This window comes from Cottoperca gobio, chromosome 3, assembly GCF_900634415.1.
Source record: "Cottoperca gobio chromosome 3, fCotGob3.1, whole genome shotgun sequence".
NCBI classification, from domain to species: Eukaryota; Metazoa; Chordata; class Actinopteri; order Perciformes; family Bovichtidae; genus Cottoperca; species Cottoperca gobio.
Window position 1 is genome coordinate 1025255 of NC_041357.1, and position 23800 is coordinate 1049054.

At 42.8% G+C, this 23800-nt stretch overlaps 1 long non-coding RNA gene across 2 annotated transcripts; it reads left to right on the forward strand.

The window, feature by feature from the left end:
• Positions 1-1082: 1082 nt before the first annotated feature.
• LOC115004912 (uncharacterized) lies at positions 1083-22576 on the forward strand. 2 transcript variants are annotated; one of them, XR_003831895.1, is made up of 4 exons: positions 1083-1223; positions 1306-1380; positions 21869-21922; positions 22390-22576. It is a non-coding gene; the product is annotated as an uncharacterized LOC115004912 (long non-coding RNA). The 2 variants fall into 2 exon arrangements; XR_003831894.1 differs by lacking the exons at positions 21869-21922; positions 22390-22576 and adding an exon at positions 1650-1826.
• Positions 22577-23800: the final 1224 nt, after the last annotated feature.

Below are 23800 nucleotides of genomic sequence, written 5' to 3' on the forward strand. Positions count from 1 at the left end.
GAATGTATTCTTGTATACCATATGCTGAATTTGTACACCACTCGGTGCCTTATATTTACTGGAGATTATACACACCATAAATGGTGTGTAAAGGGGGAATTGTCAGGTAAATTAATCCACATTGGAAAGACTATCATATGTATTTGTTTACCTCAATCAATATATATATATATATATATATATATATATATATATATATATATCTACACTACGAATATGTTTCTCTGCAATTATGTATTTTCTGCACTGAGTGTATTACAAACATAATAGGGGCACTTCCCCTTTAAGAAAACGGGTCAACAAACCATTACTTCCTGACTGCTGACGGAGGATCGTGTTGGCGCCAAACTGGGACCAATGAGGAGAAGGTAAACGCCTACTCCATGTATTAGATGCGATGATTTCAAATGTTTCGGGACACACTGGAGCGGAGCCGTGAGACCGCAACGATGGGGCTCTTTGAGCCATGCGGTCTATGGAAACGGCGACGCAAAATGTGTCCTCAGCTGAGAATATTTTCTATAGTTTGACTTATCACGTTAAATAAATATATCGATTGAACTAGAGGATTGCTGTTTTGATTCGACATTTAGGCTCCGAGTTCTTCAGCTTTGTCCCAACCCTTTACTATGCAGGTTTGTGGTGGAACCTGCTCTTATAGTGACCTTCGTTTTGCAGTGAAGGCACTCTGCTTTGTTGTTCCCAATATCTTTAAACTGCAGCCAGATGCTGCTTCGCTTTCTAGTGTCACTCATAGTTAAACTACACGACAATGCAAGACGCACACACGCTCCTCAGTCCTCACCGCTCTGTTTCTCTCTTCACTTGCAGTGGCGTCAAGTGGTGTGTCTGCCCCGCCCCCTCTCTGTTTACACATCCTTAATTCTCACGTGAATGCCGCATGCTGGTCGCCATGCTGGCCAATCATAACAGACCTCTGTCATAACCAGAGCTGGGACTGAGCACTGAAAGTGAAACCTAAGCAGCGAATGGGCAAAAAACTGGGAGCCGGCTCTCACTCGATGCGAGCCGGCTCTTCTGATTCACTACAAAGAGCCGGCTCTCAGAGCCAATGCTTGTGCGCATGACCCATCACTAACGGACACACCCCTCTAAGATGTCACGGCATATTATTTGAGGATAAAAGGCATATTCTTCATCAGTAGATTAACACATTCTCCCTCTTTCTGCAGCCAAGCAAGAACAGACAAACAATACTCCTTGTCAGTAACCTGCTTTCTATTTCAACATACATTTGTTATTTTCAATGCTGTTCTGTGTTTTAGTTCTGTGAACTGTGTTTAGTTTCACAACAGGATGAGAGATCTTGGAGAACATTTGAAGATTTTCAGTTGATATTGGAAACTAGAAGAAAATGAGGTAGGTGATATTTAAAACTTCACACTATGGATCTTGTATAACTGCCGAGGTTACCTGGAGACAAGGACACTGACTTTGTTTTGCAAACCATACAAGAAACAAATAGAATGAGCTTGCCAGTAATAGACTTGTCAAAGTGCCATGAGGAAGTGTGTGTGTGTGTGCGTGCGTGCGTGCGTGCATAACAGAAGGTGAGAGAGGTAGGGAGACCGTTCTGATAACACAAACTAGATTAATGAATATTTTGTTTGTTTTTCCTCTTGCAACAGAAACTTGGTGTGCAATGTTCTCCTAGAAACCAGCTTGAACTGAGTTGTGCAATTAATCATTCCACCCAAACGGCGCAGGAAGGAGTCATTCAGCACTCTCACACAGTGAGCTCACTCCCCAGATGGCTCCTCACAAAATGTGTGTGTGCTTACATCCAAGCCTGTGTACATATTGTGCGTGACGCAAGGACATAAAGACAGATAGAAATCAGGTTGCTAAGGCCTTAATGGCTGCCAGAATGCTTCACTCCAAAAGAGCTTGTTATAATCACCCATACATGTGCTTGTTTACCTTCACCTTCTTAATGCCACTGGTCACACTTGAAACCCAGCTAGACTGCAGTGAGTCAGTGATGGCACCAGGTATGCCATCTTGTGGTCATTTTAAAAAATGCAGCTATTAAATAATCATTGCGATGTACTGTTAAACAGAAACTACGATTAAATAAATGTGCATAGAAGCACAGTACTAAAGTAGCAGGAGCAGATGAACCCAGATGCAGGAGACTGCAGGCTGCAGCAACAGGAAACAACTTTAATTTAACGTTCGGTGCAGGCAAGGCAGAACAGAACTTCACAAAACAAATACAAGGATCCAACAAAGACTAAACAGTAAACTGACTTAAATACAAACTAAACTGATGAGAGGATGAAGGGCAGGTGGAGAGGTCGAGTAGCTCAGGTGAGGGGAAAGAGGTGATTAAACAGGAGACAAGGTAGGGAGCTGATTATCAGGGGGAAACACACTGGGAAAAGGGAAATAGCTGATTGGCTGGGAAGACTAACGAGTCTCAGATGTGTAGATGGGCAAAGGAGGGAAAGGCAGCACAGGAACACAATTGGAAAAACCCAGCAAACAGAAAAAGTCCCCAGTATCAACAACTGTATTAAGTACTATTCAGATTTTTGTGAATGACTTAGTTTATGTACTTACTGTATTTTATTTAGTTAATTGTTTGTCTGCCTAGTAAGTTTAGTTAGAAAAATAATAATGTGTGTGCATAAATTATTGATTGTGCTCTAAAAAGGAATTCCCTTTTTCACCTTCACAGAGCTAGCCAACCACTGCATAAAGTGTTTGTGAATGTCAGAACATCTGTTTTCGGAAAGTTACAGAAATTGGCAGACACAGGACCCCATTTCTGACGTAGGAAGGGTGTGGAGGGAGAGGGTTTCCAAAACTGTTCAACAATCCCAAAAGCAGTTCTGGCAGTTTAGCCATAATCTTTCCCTAACCGTAATCTCACCGTAGTTTCCTTGCACAGAAAAAGGGAGTTTGTACATTGGTATTGGACATAAGCATGACACCTGCGGAGGACATTGAGGGGGTGTCACACTGCATCACTGACTACCTGGACTTCTGTATGGATGTTGTGGTTCCCATAAAAACTGTACGCTGCTTCCCTAACAATAAACCCTGGATTACCAGCAATGTCAAGGACATCCTTAACAGGAAGAAGAGGGCATTCAAGGAGGGAGACCGGGAAGAGCTGAAGCGCGTGCAGGGGGAGCTCAATGAGAGAGGCAAAGGAGGAATATACAAGGAAAGTAAAGCAGAAGCTGCGGGACAACATCATGAGGGAGGTCTGGGACGGCATGAAAACCATCACAGGCTGCAAGAAGAAGGGCAGCAACACAACAGAAGGGGACGCTGTGAGAGCAAATCAGCTCAACCTGTTCTATAACAGGTTTGATAGCCCAGCTGTTGCAGCCAGGAGCTGCCCACCCAGCACCTCCCTAAACGTCCCTACCCCTGTTCTCACTTCCCCCAACACCGACACCCAGGCTGCCTCCCCCCATCATCTCCATGGACAATGTAACACCCCTCCCCCCCACCATCACCAAAGATCAGGTGAGCAGAGAGCTGAAGAGACTGCATCCCAGTAAAGCAGTGTATGTTCAACCTGAGCCTGCGGCTGGGGAGGGTCCCAGTGCTCTGGAAGACTTCATGTCTCATCCCTGTCCCCAAAAAGAAACACCCTAAGGAGCCAGATGACTTTCGGCCGGTTGCACTGACTTCACACATGATGAAGACCATGGAGCGGCTGTTGCTCCATCACCTCAGACCCCAGGTCCACCATGCACAAGATCCTCTGTAGTTCGCATACCAGGCGAGGGTGGGCATGGATGACTCCATCCTCTATCTGCTACATAGGGCTTACTCTCATCTGGACAAGGGAAGTGGCATGGTGAGATTGATGTTTTTTGATTTCTTCATCGCCTTTAACACCAACCAGCCCCTACTCCTGAGAGATAAGCTGACAGAGATGAGGGTGGACTCACATCTTGTGAGATGGATCACAGACTACCTCACAGAGAGACCACAGTACGTCAGGTTGAAAGGCTGCACTCCGATGACACTGTGATCGTCGGCTGTATCAGGAATGGACAAGAGGGGGAGTACAGGAACCTGGTGGAGGACTTTGTGAGGTGGTCCAAGTCGAACCATCTGCAGCTGAACATCTCCAAGACCAAGGAGATGGTGGTGGATTTCCGAAGGATCAGGCCACACCTGCAACCTGTGTCCATTGGGGGGGTTCGACGTGGAGGTGCTCAGGTCCTACAAATATCTGGGCCTGCAGCTGGACGACAAGCTGGACTGGACGGCAAATAAGGACACTCTTCATAAGAAAGGGCAGAGTCGTCTGTACTTCCTGAGAAGGCTGGGGTCCTTCAAAATCTGCAAAAAACTACCATTCTGTGGTGGCCAGCGCTCTCTTCTATGCTGTGGTGTGTTGGGGAAATAGCAGCAAGAAGAGGGACGCTGGGCGGCTGGACAGACTGGTGAGGAGGGCTGGCTCTCTCCCTGCTGACAGTAGCAGAGAGAAGGACCCTTGATAAACTGTCATCCATCCTGGACAATACCCACCACCCTCTTCACAGCACATTCACCCGGCAGAGGAACGTGTTCAACGGCAGACTGCTGTCCCTGTCCTGCTCCACAGACAGGTTCAAGAACTCTTTTGTCCCCCTGGCCATAACAACACCTCTTGGCGATGGGAGGGGGATTCCAACATTCCAACAATTCAAACTTTCTAAACATTTCAAACACTTCTAATTAAACAAAAACAGTGGTCAGTGTTGTAAAATTACTTTTGTAATTATATATAACAGTCTGTATTTTTAGCTTTTGTATTTATAATGTACAGCCTTTATCGCTTATTTTAAATTTTGACTTACTTTTTAATGGAGGGAGGGGGGGGTATTTAATGTTAAAAATTGTATAATGTATAATATCTTTTAAGCTACTGGATGCCTAAATTTCCCTCGGGTTGAATAAAGCATCCATCTATCTATCTTAACCAAAGCAAAGTTATTAAATCAACTAATTTTACGAAATGGTGTATCATTTTGGTATCGTTACACTGCAAAAAAAACTTTAAAGTCACGCAGTCAGCGTGGCAAACAAAACAGGAGTAGGCAGAATTAGGTCACGGGATCAGGATCGACATACATTAGGGAAACCACTGGAACTCCACGGTACGAAGATGAACTGGAGACGAGGGGAACAAAACACACAGACTATATACACCAGGAAGTGGGCGGGGTAACGAGACACAGGTGGAAGCATGAGACAGGAAGTGGAGACACTGAAACTGATGCCAACAACCAATTTCTCACAATCATTCACATTCAAACATCCTTTAAAATCATACTGGCGAAACAACCTAAACTCAATACAACAGATTACACAATACAGCTCAGTCAATAAAAACCAGATCACATGTACATACATTTACAAAAATATAGGAGTTCTATGCTTAGCCGTGCAAAGTTAATGTATACTAAATAATATAGTGGAGGTTCATTTGGTTCATGAATGGAAAGGCTACTTCGCTCTCAGCTTTTAGCTTAGCTAGCAAATCATTTGAGAGTAGATTTTATTCTATTTTACTATTGTGTACTCGCCACTTTACTTCATATGTTCTTTTGCTGTAACAAGGTAAATATCCCCATTGTGGGACTAATAAAGGATTTCTGATTCTGATAAAGAAAAACAGGCTTTCTGTCTTTGTTGATGCGGTTTCAACTTGATCAGTTGTGTGCAGGAGACCGGTCGCTCTGTTATCTTGCACAATACAGCTAGCTCCTTGCTAACTTCTTGTTGCTTCTATTGTAAAGGCTATAGAGAGCCACTGCATGTACTAAACTTGTTTGCTTTGGACAGGTGCTCTCATCCTCTGCCATTAAGAAAATAATTCAGTGATCAGAGAGCTATCCAATGTGACACCAAGGATGTCCTTGGAGCAAGAGAGCGGAGCAGAAAGAGAGAAAACACTTCTATGAGCTTTGGTCTTCTCAGCTGAATTTCACACCTAGGTGCGACAGTTGATATCAGGTTGCAGGAAGTGAGGAAGGGTCTTGACACAAAGGATCATGGGAAGTTGAGTCCTATAGCTCAATATCCATACTGTAAGGGTGTGAGACATTGTGGAAACTCACATCATGGCGATTAAGCTATGGGACCCAATTTCCCAGAATCCTCTATGGGTGTGAAAACCCTACTTCACTTCCTGTGCCTATAATCGGAAGGGCCTTAAACTCTGGTTACTGTAGCCTGTGACCCATGAGGTACCCGGGTCAATAAAACTGCACAGCGATGTGTTTGGCCTCTTTTGCTTCCTGCCCTCTACATCATGCCCACAGCCGGCGGATCGTCAAAACGGTCTGATGGCTTAGACTAGGGATGGGTAACTGCATTTAATCTGCATTATCCCTGGTCCATCCCGGACCAGGGATAATTCTGTCGGAGCTCCGCGAGGGTTCTGTCAGAGCTCCGCGAGGGGGGTGCAAAGTGGGCAGTGAGGACACACTTTTTGTGGCCCTCCTTATCTTCAAAGTTGCCCATCCCTGGCTTAGACCATTGCCGCTCTCCATATCGGATGTGTCTCTTTCCCCTCAGCTCTGCCCTTGGTTCCACGGTCCTGATCCCAACAGCTGGCAGATAGCTGGCCGCGGCCTGGACTTGCTTCTTTGTCGCAGGAGGTTTAGCGATGGCTGGTCCTCGTATGGCAGCATAGGAAAACAGCCAGAGTCGACTTGAGTTGAAAAAGGTGGGGCGGGGAGTGGAATTCCGTGTCTTCCTTTTGTAGGTAGTAAGAAGACCGCTGTTTGCAAGGTCCAAAACAAAAAGGTTCAGTGAACAAAAAGATAAGAACAGTCTGAGTCAATCATCCAGCGAGTTTGGAGACTGTGTCTAGCTAGTTAAAGGTATTTTAAGTCGCGTCACCTCCTGTAGCAACCCCTGTGGTGGTCTCGTCTAATGGGAAACTAGAGTTTAGAGTCAAAACAAATCTCCCACCTAGGTGTGATATGCAGAACCTGGTGGGCTTTTTGGCTTTGTTCTTTTGTTTAAGGCTTTTCTTTCTGCAGTGGGGCTCAGGTCAGGCTTCTGTTTTTACATACAGGCCACTCAATTGTTTCACCACATGGTGAGATCTCCAACATTGCCAATAGAAAAGACACAGTGTCTCGGTGACATGGACATGAAGCATGTGGCAGTGGATCAGGAGTGGTCAATGTCGCTTAGCCTGTTGCCACCATGATCTGGCGCCAGGTAAGCAGTGTACAATTTAATGATTGTATTGACATTCAACACTTAACGCTCATCTATATTCAGTGTATGGTGTGAAGAAAACTGGGAGAACTAGGAAATGCTTTGTGACAAACATCTGACAGTGAGCCATGGTGAGTGCCACCATGCGAGCAGCCTGAGGCTGGCTGACAGTTACTAAGACTCTACACTGATTGTGTCTTTACTCATGTCAGCTTCCTTACTCTCAAACTCTAATTCTATATCTATATTTCCAACAAGATCAGTGTATAGCCATATTTAAAGACAAATCTAAAACTGCAGGATTTCAATATGTAGTTGCATTCATTTGAGTGTGTATCTGTATAAATCTATGTGTTTGCATTCACTCAGCAACAGGAGATTGAGAATCCATCTGGCAAGCTCAACATCCTGTCTTTGTCTGCCATCACAGTACTTCTACATGCTCCATACTGAATAGTGTACTTGCGTAAAGATATACATAAACATACACGCGCACTGTACATTGTGAGGAGATGTACAAGCCATAATTAATTCTGGCCCTCTCTCTTATATATATATTTCTACTTACTTAAAGATATGTATACACTTTACTTTACCACACATACATGTATTTTCACTGTCACTTACATATATTTACACTCACCTTACTTGTCTAGACAACAACAGAGCCTCAAGTGTTTTGACGCTATTCATTAACCCTCTGGAGTCCGGGGCTAATTTGACCATTTTCGCATACTTTTGATTCTGCCTTACTAAACCCCATTAAGAAATGTTTAGCATGTCAATATTTGGTATCGTTTTTCCAGCACAACCTCACCTATATAACCTGATAGTTATTGTTTTCATTTTGACATACTATATGAACATATTGGACCCAAAACCACACAAAAAATGTAAAAACAGATTTTGAAAATTATCTTATTTTTACTATGAGTAACACAAACATGCACAACGAAACATTTTGAAAGCTGGAAATATATACATGGGATGTCACTATGATAATGTGAAAGTTTGATTGAGGTAGCATGAACCTAAATACAAATGTTATGAACAAGTAGCAGGTGTATCCAGAGGCGTTTTCCCTCATTCCCTCAAGTTTTTCTGTTTTTGCTCCCATTTTTCATGAGCTTAAATCAAAGATCTAAGACTTTTTCTATGTACACAAAAGGCCTATTACTCTCAAATATTGGTCACAAATGTATTGAAATCTGTGTTAGTGAGCACTTCTCCTTTGCTGAGATAATCCATCCACCTCACAGGTGTGGCACATCAAGATGCTTATTAGACAGCATGATTATTGAATTACATATCTCCTTATCCTTAGGCTGGTCACAATAAAAGGCCACTCTAACATGTGCAGTTTTACCTTGTATTCGGACCAATACTAAATCTATCTAACTATCTCTCAAGTCTCAATTGTTTGTCTTTTCACATCGCCGTCTCCCGTCGTCTCCTTCCGTCTCTTTTTGTATCTCCTAGTTTCGCTTCATTTTGCTTCGCATCACTCCGTTTACTCGATTACCCCACCCCCTCCCTGGTAAATGCTACCTGTTGAACAGGATCCAGCATTATTTTCCGCTTCGTAAAATGACAAAATACGGCGAAGATTTAAAATGCGTAACGGCCGCCACGAAAAATATATTTTTGCATCAACTTTATATAATCGGATCTCCGTTTTTACTGGGTCGATTTGCATGAAACAAAGACTGGCAGAGAGTTTCAAGCCAGTACTTTCGACAGAAGCAATGTTGGCTGGACTGTTGATGTTATGCGGCGCTGGTTTGAACATCTGGATCTGATCACGCAGATGTGACTGTCGACTCCTAAGGGTTAATGGTGTTCAGAACTTAGAGACCGTCCAGGATGAGATGCAGTCATGAACTAGAAAAAACTAGTGTCATGATTTACAGGGGAGGATTAAACAGACATATTGTCAATACTGGCTTGTCAGTACATAATCAAAGAACTGAGAGATGAAGGGCAGGACTAAATTGAGTAGTGTCATTTCCTTTTGTTAATCTTTTCAACTTTATCTAGAAGAATGGTGTATTAGATTCACTTCCTGAGCTCCACTTATTTTGCGAGCCAGTCTGTTAATTATAAGTGTAAGTTCTGTGTCTCTAGAACTTATACTGTCTTTAAACGTTGAGAAAAGTCTTAATTATTGTGTGTGTGTGTGTGTGTGTGTGTGTGTGTGTGTGTGTGAGTGTGAGTGTGAGAGAGAGAGAGATAGAGAGATAAAGGAGGGGTACTGCCATATAGAATTGAGAGTCAGACACCAGAGACCATCCTTCATAAATGATCAACATTTGCTGGAGTTTCACTACTTAGAAGTTGAACTTAGAAGTTGTTCTGACTATGATCATCTTTGTGATCAAAAGCATAATCAATCATTGAGGGCAAAGGTCATCATACATCCAAAGGAAATTAGAAGCTAATCTGGAAAGGACGTCATACGGTTCACATGACCGCATCAAGGTCAAAGGTCACTATCAATCATTTCGACCATCAATCTGTTACAAATAAAAGTATTGCATTAAAATCTTACTTTGATCTTGTTAAACCTTATTCCTGCTCCACCCACCACTCCAGACCTGAACACAGAGCCTGTGAAGGCCATCTGCTCACAAGTTGAAAAGTGTCAAGCCATGGGCCAGAAGGACCAAACTTGTTGGCAGGTGTGAAACCTACTCCACATGGAAAAGAGGAGTATGACACCTTGGTGGAACAGACCACACACATGCTGGATGATGGGCAGTGTTCTGATATAGTTAAGAAACAGAGAGTATCTGAGAGCCTTAAAGGGCCAGCAGCAGAAATTGTCCAGAGGTTGAGACACACTAATCTCCATGCCACAGCAAATTATCATCTTAAAGCGCTTGAGATAATCAAGAAAAACAACTTTTGGAACCACAGATAATACAGCTCATCTCAAGGTGAGGTTCGGTAAGACATTCCAGCAAGGAGCTGAGAAACTGTCAGCATACTTACTCAGACTAGACAAGCTGTTGCATGCAGTCTATCGTTAAGGTGGAATTGAAGTGGTTGGCATGAACCAAGCACACATTGAACAAGTTGCAAGAGGCGCTCTGTCTCATGACCTTCGCATAAGAATCACTTCACTGAGCTGCTTCGTGATGTAAGAGGAGATGATCCTTAAAAGATTAAGTGTAAAGAATTATGCTTCTTCAGCAATTACTAAGCATGTAGAGTGTACTACAGCCTCTCTGGTGCCAGTACAGCCAGAGCCCACGTCAGTACCTGCTCAAGAACGATGTCAAGAATGATGGTGCATGAGAAAGTGCCCCACAGCTTGTAGCCCAGAAACAAAACCGGAAAGGTAATGGAAACTCATTTGCACATGGGAAGGAGAGAGCTCCCAAACCCCAGTACTGTGCTGATAACTTTTGCTATAGAATCAGAATCAGAATGAGAAATCGTTTATTTGTCCCACGACGGGGAAATTTACATTATTACAGCAAAGAGAGTAACAATTAAATAGAATAAAAATACAGTAACAGTAATACAAGTAATATAAGTAGTAATAATAATAATAATAATAATAATAATACATTTAATTTATATAGCGCTTTTCAAGACTGCAAAGCCGCTTTACAATAGTGGGGGGAGGGGTTAGGACAAGGGGGGAAAGAGAAAAGGAAAAAAGAAAATAATAATACGGTTAACAGTGGTCTAGCAAATGATAGTTGAGAAGAGGTGCATCCTGAGGCGGGACTGAAATATGGAGAGGGACTGAGAGTCACAGATGTCTTGGGGGAGGGAGTTCCAGAGCCTGGGTGCTGCCCTGGAGAAGGCTCTGTCTCCAAAACTGCGCAGCTTGGATTTGGGGGTGGAAAGGAGACCAGCTGAGGTGGATCTGAGGGACCGTGGGGGTTGGTAGGGGGAGATGAGGTCAGTGAGATAGGCGGGGGCTAGGTGGTGGAGGGTTTTGTAAGTGAGGACCAGGAGTTTGTAGTTGATTCGGAGGGAGACAGGTAGCCAGTGGAGTTCTTTGAGGACTGGGGTGATGTGGTGCCAAGATTTGGTGTGTGTGAGGAGTTGGGCGGCGGAGTTCTGGACCAGTTGGAGTCTGTTGATGGAGCTTGCGGTGATGCCATATAGAAGAGAGTTACAGTAGTCAAGGCGGGAGGAAATGAAGGCGTGAATCAGTCTTTCAGCTGCTGGGCGGGTGAGAGACGGTCTGATTTTTGCAATATTGCGGAGGTAGAAAAAGGAAGTTTTGACAATATGGCGGATATGGGGCTCAAGGGAGAGGGTGGGGTCGAAGATCACGCCAAGGTTGCGTGCCTGAGGAGAGGGGGAAACAGTGGTGCCGTCAATGGTGAGTGTAAGGTTAGAGGTTTGCTGAGTGTGGATTTGGAGCCGATGAGGAGGAGTTCAGTTTTGTTGCTGTTAAGTTTGAGGAAGTACATTGTCATTGGAGAAAAAAAAAAGTGTAGGAGTGAATATTGCACATGATAGTGTAATTGCAAAAGTTATAAAAAGTTAATATTGCACAAGGCATTGGTAATTGCACACCTTTTGTTGGTGTGGTGGTCTACCAGGGGCCGTGGTGATTGTACAGTCTGACCGCTGCAGGAAGAAAGGACCTACGGTATCTCTCCATGAGACACCGCGGGTGAAGCAGCCTGTCACTGAAGGAGCTGCACAGTGCGGACAAAGTGTCCCGGAGGGGGTGGGACATGTTGTCCAATAGAGATGACAGCTTGGCTGTCATTCTCCTGTCTCCCACCATCTCCACAGTGTCCAGTGGGCTCCCCAGGACAGAGCTGGCCTTCTTAACCAGTCCGTTCAGTCTCTTCCTGTCAGCAGCCGAGATGCTGCTGCCCCAGCAGAAAACTCCATGTTACGGCCACGGCCTTGTTTATCTGCGGGGGATTACTTTGTGGATGCATGCACCTTGTGTCCCTATTTAGGTATGCAGATTTGGATGTGTGACTGCCGCCCGCTTGATTGGCTGCGGCGACACCTCCTCCTCCCACCTTGATGAAGACCGGCTGTGATTGGTGTGCACCTATTCCGGCTCTCCAATCCGAGGCGCACTGGAGAGAGCGGTGACTACAAATGCCAAGCCAGCTCGACAGTCGGGGCTGCTGGTGTTGTCAGCCATATGCCTCGTACTTGTGTGTGTGGATACTAGAATCTGTATATCGTCGGTTGAAATTCTGTGTTCTGTATCCTAGGTGTTGGAACTAGGTTTATCTTTGGCGTTAATTGATGAGAAGTTTGTAGCGTTTTCTGTTAGACTTTAGGGTGCCCCGGCGCTGTTTTATGTGTTCTTCTGTTATCAAGTTTTCACCCCGAGTTTGTTTTGTTAGTTTGGCTTTGATGCCTTATTTGCTCTTGTGTTAAGAGCCCTCCTTTTGTTCTTTGTGGTGTCGTTAAAAGCAAGTGTAAACAATTTATAAAGAGGATGAATGGGTAGAGGTCTCCCGCCGATTAGCAGACCTTTATTGTCAAATATAGGAGAAAGCGTGTGCCACTCGCAGGAAATCTTACATTGTGATATGTGCTATGCGCCAGATCTGGATGACATGTGAAACTAAAGGGCCAAAGCGTAGTTGACATTGCTTATTTGTTAAATTGGCAAAAAGGATATCTTGCAGGTTCCACGGTCGTATGATATTTTCTTCCACATTAGGGTTACGCCAAAACAGTAACGGTCGAAGCACAAATGACCAAAAATACAACTTAAAATGAGACACTGCCAGACCACCACCCTCCCTCCTCCTCTGTATAGTGGATAATTTCAGTCGCGGATGCATTAAATACCAGATAAAGCGTGAAATATGAGAGTGAATTTTGTTCCAGTAGTCAATAGGGGGTGAGAGGGGGATCATCGAGCTGACAAAATTAATCCTGGGTAAAATGTTCAATTTGACTATAGAGATACGGGCCCGAAGAGAGTTCAGAAGACTAATCCATCTTTCCAGATCTATTTCAATTGTGTTCCATGCTTCTGAGTAATTGTATGTTACAATGTGATTTAAAGATGGGAAAATGTCTATCCCAAGATACTTAAAGTGCTGGACAACTGGGACATTGGGTGGAAATTGAAGCATTCTAGCCGTCTTGTTTAGGGGCAAGAGGGCAGATTTAGACTGATTAATAGCAAAGCCAGAGAGACAACCAAACTCCTCACAAATAGATAATAATTCAGATATAGATTGAGTCGGACTTTCCATGAAAACCAGAATATCATCTGCGCATAGCGCCACCTGGTGGTGAGTGTCATGAACAGAGATCGGATGTACATTAGGAGATTGCCGTATCATTTGGGCTAGAGGTTCAAGGGAGAGTGCAAAAAGTGCTGGGCTCAGTGGACATCCCTGGCGGGAAGATCTAGATACAGGGAATAGTGCGGAGGATAACTACCCAGTGAGCACCAGAGCTGAGGGATTAGAGTACAGCACCTTGACCATATGTATAAAGCCATTATCAAAACCCATTTTCTCCAGCACAGACCACAGAAAGGACCATTCTAGTCTGTCAAAGGCTTTCATTGCATCAAGAGACAGCACTGCTGTTGGGTCTTTTTTGTCTACTGAAGCATCTATTATATGGAGAAGGGTTAGGGTTAGGGTTATATAAATTGGAATAAAAGGTGTGAAAAGTCTCATTTATTTGCTTTGGCTCAGTTGTGACATTACCATTCAAAGATTTAATGGAGGGAATATCTGTGAAGTGCTCACTAGACCTGATTTTTGAAGCCAAGAGGTGATTGGGCCTAGACCCGTGGAAGTAATAACGCTGCCTAACCCTATGTATTAGAAATTCTGATCTTTGCTTCAAAATATCATTTATTTATTTTTTGACAAGTTCACGTTTAGATGCCATTTGTTTAGAGTAATTTTTTTGCAAAATAGAGTCTAGATTAGAAAACTCTGCTTCCAGAGCCCGTAATCTGGCGGATCTATCCTTACATACATTTGAAGAGAACAATATTGTGTTGCTCCTTATAAAGCCTTTGACTGCATCCCATAGTATTCTAGGGTCCTCAACTGAATCTATATTTATGTCAAGAAATTCTTCCAATTGCGTCAGGAATTGTTCTTTATATTTTTCATATCCTAGTAAAGGGAAGTTGAGGCGCCATCTAGTGGCGCGCTTTGATAAATTGCCCAGAGTGGCCTCCCTTCTGGGGAGGGTTGTTGTATTGTTCAGGAGAACGTTCCCTGAACAATACAAAGGCCTAGTTGCTTTCATCAGCAAAAGCCTGTCACCAGCAGAAAGAAACCATCTAACCCAGAAACTGGAATTTTTGGCTTAAATAGGGTTGTCATCGAAGGCTGCATGATTAACTCTATGGAGTCAAGTTTGAGGTCCAAACCGAGTCGTCTCATCCATAAACTGTTGACCATGCTTGGTATAAAGAAATCCAGAACAACCCTCTACTACCCTCAGAGCTATCCACAGCCTGAGCAGTTAAACAGAACTACACTGTGTGCACAATTATTAGTTGTAATTTTGAGGATTAATTTTATTATTGAACTACAGTGCTCTCACTCAATTCAAGATGTTAATAAACCTCAAACCTGAATATTTCTGAAAGTAAAAGTGAGATGTTGGCTTTCTTAGGAGAATATCTATGTGTGCACCATTATTGGGCAACTATTAGTGTGCAGAATTATAAAAGAAAACGAAAGTTGGCTGATCTGAAAATGAAGGAACAAAGCAACGGAGAGATTGTTTTTGTCCATTGGTCACTGGTGACAGGGTATTGATCTAAAACCTCGGACTACAAGGGAATAACAAGCTTGCTGACTACTCCTTAAATTGTGGAAACTGCATGGTTTGCCAGCATTCAAATTGAAGACAGAAAGTGGACATGGCCCTGAAAAAGTACTGCACCAAAATCACATTCTGCCTCTTGAAATGGTATGTGTTTATGAAAAAGGATGAATGGATAAATCAATAAAATGGCGTCTTCAATTTTTTTGTTCTATGTTCTCTCAGAAACAACCACCTAATTTCTTAAAACAATAAGTGAGAAAAGGAAAATAAATACTCTGCTTTAAGGCACACAATAGAGAAGCCATTTAACTATTAAAATTACTTTTAACCTCTTCTTGCAAAACATTGATTAATCACTCCAAGTGCTTCTGGCACTGAGTAATAGTGGTCTGACTATACTGAATTTTAAGAAAATATACTCCGCCTGAAGTTTGTTGTTGAAAAAGATGCCTGAAGACGGGTATAGCTGGTAGGTATGGACTGGAAAACACAATAAAAACATAGCACCAAGTGTTATGAAGTAAAACTTCCAATTTCAGATAAAAAGGGATAAAAACTTAATTTATTAGACATATTCTTCTAAGAATAACACCAGGCGTACACAAACTGTGCATATGTACATATTATAATATTTATTAATTCAATATTATTTGTATTGCTCATAAATAACTATTATGTACCCAATTATCCCTGCCAGTAGTAATGACACAAAGTAAGGTACAAATACATTTCTTGTAATATTTTTGTGTTTTTTTTGTATTTGTAATTAATAAATACAATTATGAAAAAGATTACAACATTTGAAAAAAAAGCATGAGTGTCAGATGTGTAAAGATCGAGCAGTTCATTGGCTACACAATAAAAGCTTCACTGGGAGGCTGAACTGCTGCAGGCTCCGTCAATAAACAGAAGAGGAGGGCTGGCACTTCCTTATCAGGTGGACACTGATTGGCCTTGATGGCTTTAGATATCGAAACGAAGCACCGATTGGCTCAGACCAAGTGTCAATCGAAGAGCTGACGCCCGCGCGCCACGCGGGTATCAGCTGTTCGGCGGCGCATGCAGACAGTCTGCTCCATGTGCTCCATGTGAAGAAAAACATCTCACAAATGATTAGCTGATTTCAAAGATTGCAACAGCTGTTCATGGGCTTTTATCAACGTGACTATGTTCAAGATGGAAATGTTTTGTACTGGAAACAATGTGTGGACATTGACAATATAACCGGAAGTGTTTTTTTTTTTTTATCATTACTGCCAGGACAATAATGATAGTAGAGCGGCTAAGCACCAGAATCGTTCAGTTCTTAAAGAAAGCATGAAACTTTGCACAATGGGTCTATGGTACCTAAGGATCATTAAAAAAAATGGACCCCAAAAATTCGCGCCCCCTAGTGGCCGCCATATTGAATTCAAATATGGCCGCCAAAATCACAATATTTTTGCCCATATCTCCTGTTCTATTGCACCTAAGACCAAAATTCAAGTGTCTATACCAGGGGTGGGCAAACCTTTTGACTTGTGGGCCACAATGGGTTCTAAAATTTGACAGAGGGGCCGGGCCAGGAGCATTTGGACACGCAATGTAATTTATCAAACCTGGAGATTGCGTCTGTTTTTTATACATTTCAATTGAAGGTGCAAAGTTAAAGAAATCAACATTTACTGGAAAAAGATCATGGAAAAAGATCACTTTCAACATTCAAAACATATTATTACCCAATGAAATACTCAAGCTCAATAATTTCTAATTGTTTTAAACCCCGCAAAATAATGGACGGATTGTCCTGAGAGATAGACTGTATTAAATATCCTGCCTGCAGCAGAAACTAGAAAGGGGTCTTTAAATTGAGAGCGATGTGCGGCGTGTTAATTAAGCTACTGTACCGCTGCTGTGCGTAAATGCGCACATTGCTCTTAATTAAAAGACGGTCCTCCAAACTTTCCATATGCATTTTTTTCATAACACAGTAGAGAAACTCACATTTCAGTGGGAACAGTGTTGTTGGTCTCCCTTTTTTGCCAGTGCATCAAAGTCTGGAGTTAGTTTTGTTGTGGCAATTCTCAGGATAGATCTGAGGTGTTGGTCAGTTAACCGGGATCTGTGACGAGCTTTGTTGATGTTCATGACGCTGAAAGTCTTCTCACACACGTAGGTCGAGCCAAACAATGCCAGCATCTTCTGTGCCGTCCTCCGGAGGTTTGGAAACGTGGCTTCGTTAAGTGAAGCGTAAAAGTCATTCAGTTTAAGAGACTTGAACTTCTCCTGTGAGACGGAGTCAGACTGAAGATCGATCAGCTCCAATTGCAGCTCATGCGGTGCTGTTTCGGGGTCTTGTGACAAGGGACAGGACACCAGCTGAAGTGACTTGTCAATTTTTTCAAAATCAGAGAACCGACGGCAGAATTCTCTGTGCATGTCATCCAGTGATTTGCAGTATTTCTTCACGTTTCGGATGGCCTCTTTCTACATGGCCAGTGTGGGAAAATGAGCGAAAGATTTGTTTGACATTTGCCTGGAGAATAAAATCAGCTTGGATTTGAAGGCTCTCACATTTGTGTACATGTTGTGCACAAACTGATCTTTCCCCTGCAGCTTAACGTTCAGCTCATTCATGTGTGACAATATGTCCACAGCAAACGCAAAGTCACAAAGCCAGTCCGTGTCGGTTAGCTCAGGGAATTCGTCGGATTTCCCCATTAGCTCCAAAAACGAGCGAATCTCCTCTTTGAGCTCCCACAATCGTTGACACACTTTCCCCCAAACTTAACCAGCGGACACGAGAGTGGTAAAGTAAGTCCTGGTTTCGGTTTCCTCTAGGAACGTAATGAACTGACGGTGATTAAGTCCCCTTGCTCATATGAAGTTAACGAGTTTTACAACTGGATCCACGACATGATTAAGCTGCAATACAGACTTACACAGAGATTCTTGATGAATGATGCAGTGAAGAAAAGTAACATCCTGGTCAGGGTTTTCTTCTTTCACTTTATCCTGGATTCTTTTCAGCAGCCCGACATTTTTTCCAGTTAAATTTGGCGATCCATCCGTGGTGACACTGGCAAGTTTACTCCAAGGCAGCTTCATTCTCTCGATGACAGCAGACACCTGTTCATATAAGTCCTCTCCTCGCGTTTTCCCCTTCAGCGATTCCATGCTCAAAAGCTCCTCCGTTATCTCAAAACTGTCATTAATCCCTCGGATAAAAATTAGGAGCTGAGCAGTGTCTTTTATGTCGTTACTTTCATCCAGTGCTAGTGAATATAACTTAAAGGACTTCGCCTTTTTGTTTAACTCGCTGACTATATCTTCGTCAAGCAGTTCCACACGGCGAGTCGGCGGGCCGGATTAAAAAGCCTAACGGGCCGTATATGGCCCGCGGGCCGTAGTTTGCCCATGTCTGGTCTATACCTATGTTTTCCATGTCTGGGGACATTTTAGCAGTGTCAGAATTTATGTCAGAGGCCAGCCATATTGGATTTCAAGATGGCCGCCATATGTTTTACACTACTTCGTATTTCACTTGCTATAGCACTTAGGAAGAAAAATAAACACTCTATAGTCTATACCCATGTTCTTGATACCTGGGAACATTTCTAATATGTGAACAGAGCACAACTAGGCAAAAAGCATTTGCCGATGATGTGCGTTCCCTCGTTGCAGTGATGGATGAGTTAGGGAATCCATTCATTGATCGCACTAAGGACTTGTTAACAATTGATTTGCAGGATATCATGCCACAGAGCGTGCTGGAAAGTCTGGAGCAAATTCACACTCTAGGAGAGAGCAAGTACCAAACCTTCATCAAGGAACGCCTTCTGAAAAACGATACACCAATCAGTGCAACGATTCCACGGAATTCACTTCCGCTTTTCAGGAAACCAAAGCATGTGGATCCATCCAAGGATAAGCAGAAAATCATGGATCTGAAGAGTGACTGTGCATTGTTTTCCAGACTCTACATTGCTAGCCAGATCAGAGAAGGTGACATCCAGGAGTTCTTCAAGCACGAAAACCAGAAATATCCTCCATCATTGTCTTCATCTGGAAAACTGAGACAGGGAAATAAATCAGATCTAGTTCGATGCCTCAAGACTAAGAATAATTCAGCTGTCGTGAATACCCCATCTGTAGAAGTAACAGTCCTGGATGGTGCAGCTCTTGTGCATTTTATTCCAATTGGGGAATCGAAGACCTTCGCCGAATATGCAAAGGACATATTCATCCCACGTGTGTTTTTGCAACTGGAAAAAACCCAACGCGTGGATCTCGTTTGGGATGTATACCTAAAGGACAGTCTGAAACTTTCAACGAGGGCAAACAGAGGGACAGGAACACCCAAGCGAGTGTCTAGCCATGCCAAGCTTCCAGGGAACTGGAAAAACTTCTTACGGAATGATGACAATAAGGATGAACTCTTCCAGTTCCTGGGGCAGGAGTGTGTTTCCAAGGACACAGGAGACAAGGTCATCATATCTACCCTATTGGACTTTGTCGTTAGCTCTAGAGATGATCAGAACACAGACGGACTTCAACCATGCTCACATGAAGAGGCAGTTACGCGGATGCTTCTTCATGTCAAAGACGCCATGAACTGCGGTTTCAAGTCGGTGATGATAAGAACAGTTGATACTGATGTCGTTATTCTGGCTGTTGCTCATTTCCAGAGTTTACCAAACATTTACCAACTCTGGATAGCATTCGGAACTGGTAAGGATTTCAGATAAGATCCCGATCCATGAGATTGCCTCTGCACTATGTCCTCGTGTGTGGACAATCACTAGAATTACAACCTGTAATTCCAGATGTTACTGATTGGGGATGGGAGTCAGCCCAAACTGCCGGTTATATTCCGAAGTGGACCATCTTGCCTATCGCTGAGGAAGTTTGCCTTGAACTGATATCATGCAAATGCGCTAAGTCTTGCAAGGGGAATTGCAAGTGCTTCAAGGCAACCCTGGACTGCACCCCACTTTGCAAATGTGGCGGGACCTGCTATAAGTAGGAGACGGGAACAATGATATGTGGACAGGTCTTATTGGTATGCTCATTGACACTTAAAAGGACTGTAATCATGGTAATGCAGCCGTCATCTTGAAATTGAATATGGCTGCCATCTGAACGAAATTGAGATGCTACTAATACATCTATATTGATATAACAACTTTCTCAGTGACATGGTACGCAACATCAGTCTATCATGGAAAAATGCATGTTTAATAATGTGGTGGCCATCTTGAATTCCAATATGGCGGGCCTCTAGTATAAATTCTGACACTGCCAAAATGTTCCCAGACATGGAAAACATAGGTATAGACACTTGAATTTTGGTCCTAGGTGCAATAGAACAGGAGCTATGGGCAAAAATATTGTGATTTTGGCGGCCATATTTGAATAAAAAATGGCGGCCACCAGGGGGCGCAAATTTTTGGGGTCCATTTTTTTTAATGATCCTTAGGTACCATAGACCCATTGTGCAAAGTTTCATGCTTTCTTCAAGAAGTGAACAATTCTGGTGAAAAATATACCTTAGCCGCTCTACTATGAGACCTAATATGTAAGTTATGGGTTTGACTGTGAGTGTGCTTGCTTATGTGATATGCCTACTATGCTTGCTGTTGTGATTTTGATCTCAAAACAGTTTATCTCACTAAATAGATGAGATTCGAAGCTTTCTAAAAATATGTGACATTGCACAATAACTACAGCTGACTGGCACAGCTGTAGTGCCTCTTAACGTGCGGCCGTCCACCTCTAACACATTAATACAGGGCTCTATGTGCCATATCAATCCTCAGGAGATACCAGAGCAGAACATTAACATTAGATACTAATTACTCAAAGTACAATGTGTGTGGTCTGACATACCACAAGTGAATTCAATAATAATAATAATAATACATTTTATTTCAAGGAAGCAAAAGGCCATTGGTCAGACCTGAACCTGTGGCAAGGACTGAGCCTTAGTACATGGGGTGCACGCTCCACCAGGTGAGCTACCAGGGCTCCCCACAGTGTGGGATTGTTAACAGAAAGTAGTGAACATGCCAACACTACATGTATTGTTACAGTGTAGGAATGTTAAGGCAACAAAGCATACATTTCACACTCAGAATTCAGACATTCAAACAATATGAATCATGAGAGGAAAAGGATAGGAACCTAGAATGAAACTAGGTCTAATGATTCTTAATTACAAACGGTAACAGGTTTGCCCTGGATCAGCCCCTAGTTATGCTGCTATAGGCTTAGACTGCCGGGGGACACCTCCCTGCTCTCTTCCTTCTCTCCCTCTCTCTTCTTCTCCCTCTCTTCTTCTCCCTCTCTATCTGTATGCATTTATGTAAATATATGTTACTAACTCACCATCCGGGGTATCATCCCCGGAGTGTCTGTCTCTCATGTGGCAGGTTGCCACTGATAAAGTTTACGTCAGGATCATGAATCGTGACAGCGCCTGCTGACCTGGTCCTGCTGGACACCGGGAAGCCTTATTGACATTTTCCTGGATTCATCCAAACTTTCTATTTCTTTTTTTTTTTTCCAACACAACATAATTTCTGTCAAATGTTGTATTTGTACTATGTTGTTTATCCTGTACACACGACATCTATTGCACGTCTGTCCGTCCTGGGAGAGGGATCCCTCCTCAGTTGCTCTCCCTGAGGTTTCTTCCATTTTTTCCCCTTTAATTTTGGGGTTTCTTTTAGGAAGTTTTTCCTTGTGCGATGCGAGGGTCTAAGGACAGAGGATGTTGTAACCTGTACAGTCTGTAAAGCACACTGAGACAAATGTATAATTTGTGATATTGGGCTATACAAATAAATTTGATTTGATTTGATTTGATTTGAAACGTTCTGATCAGTCAGGAATAGGTGAGGTTTTAAATATGTGTATCTTTTAACAGACTGTGTGGGCTGAAACACACAAGAAGCCTGATTCCCTACATGTTTACAGACAGGTAAGAAAATGTGTTAATGTATGCAAATACTGAGGTCAATGTATCTGATGGAACAGTAGCATTAGAATGTACCAGAGGCCACCAAATCCGGGCCTTATCTGCCAATATTCTTTTCTTCAGTCGAGAAAGTCTCCGGAACCCCCTCGCTGGTTACTTTTTCCCACTGGCTGGCTTTGTGGAAAGCCCTGCCACAGCCCGTCCCCTAGGCCCTGCTACTGCCAATCGACTTGCTACTTTCTCACTACAAAAAGGGCACAGTTACCGCTCAACAAAGTTGCGCAAAGAACTCATCTGCTCTGACTGCAACTTGGCTCATGACATGAAATAAACCATTATCTATCTCTATTTTGCTTAAATGTAGTTGTTCAGCATAGTATGGCCGCACATTTTGATGTAGCTCCCATGAACTTCCCTACATTTAGTTTGAATTGTTGTCTTTTCATCTCTTTTTGTCTTCTTTTATAAAGAGATCCACTCATCAACATCGGAGAAGGAAGCGTGGTGATTGGATTAAGTACAGCGGACGTTGACGCGGTCACCGCCCACGGCTTCTTCCGACCAGCCAGCCAGAAAGTCAGACCTGTCGGTCCAAACACCACTGAGAGTGACCGAATCTTTGGGGTAGAACCCACATGGTTGAATGCACTTATTGTAAGTCGCTTTGGATAAAAGCATCATCTAAGTAAATGTAATTCAACGTAATGCAAAAGACTTGGTGTATATAAGTTATTTCAGTAACTGTGATTATTATTATTATTATTATTATTATTATTAATAATTTATTTTATAATGTGGATGTGTTTCATTTTATTATTTCCATCCATCCATCCATCGTCTACCGCTTATCCGGGGTCGGGTCGCGGGGGTAGCTGGGCCACATCCGCCAGCTCCGACTGGGGGATCCCGAGGCGTTCCCAGGCCAGTGAGGAGATATAATCTCTCCACCGAGTCCTGGGTCTTCCCCGGGGTCTCCTCCCAGCTGGACGTGCCTGGAACACCTCCCTAGGGAGGCGCCCAGGTGGCATCCTTACTAGATGCCCGAACCACCTCAACTGGCTCCTTTCAACGTATAGTTGCTGATGAACTTGTTCGTCTTGAACTCGCTGAAGGGCCCTTGATGTCTGTGAAGTCCACTTCACAACCACTGCACTAGTGAGATTCCATAGATCCTGCACAATGTTAGTTCATGGATGTAGAGCACATACAGAGAGATGCCACAGGTTCACCCCATCATGTTAAATAATAAACTAAGTCTGTGTATTAGATGATTAATATTTCTAGTGTCCAACGGTAGTTGTAGTTACGTCATTCTGAGTGAAAACAAAGAACTGCATCGATCACACTGAATTAACTAGTCTATGACCGGAAGTAAGACGCGTTTCCTTCACAATAAAAGCGCAAACAATAATCGAACATGAATGCGCTTTTAAATGCATTATAACAAATGTTTTCAATATAATCTGTGCAATTATTATAAATGGGTCACTGTTGTGAAGTCAAAATAAATCCTAGTCCATCATTTTAATAATTAAATTCATATTCATAAATGCATATAGCCCCTACAGTGTTTGTATTTTTCTTTATGTCCAATTTCTCTCTCATATGCACTGCATCCATGCATATATTCTGAGTAAGTACTATTTTAGAATTTCTTACTGAATATATTCATGTATTTCATCCAAAGCTCACATGTAGCCTAATATTTCATTAGAAGGTGTATATCTCTTTAGAAATTATGAATAAGTTATGTAGCTAGCGCTATGTCTTTATATAGGGCTACTTTGCCAAGTCTCCCTTGAAAATGAGATCAAACGGCCTTTCTCATTTCCCAGTTTGTACCTCCTCGCCTCTTCTCTTCGCGTATTAGTCACGCTGATA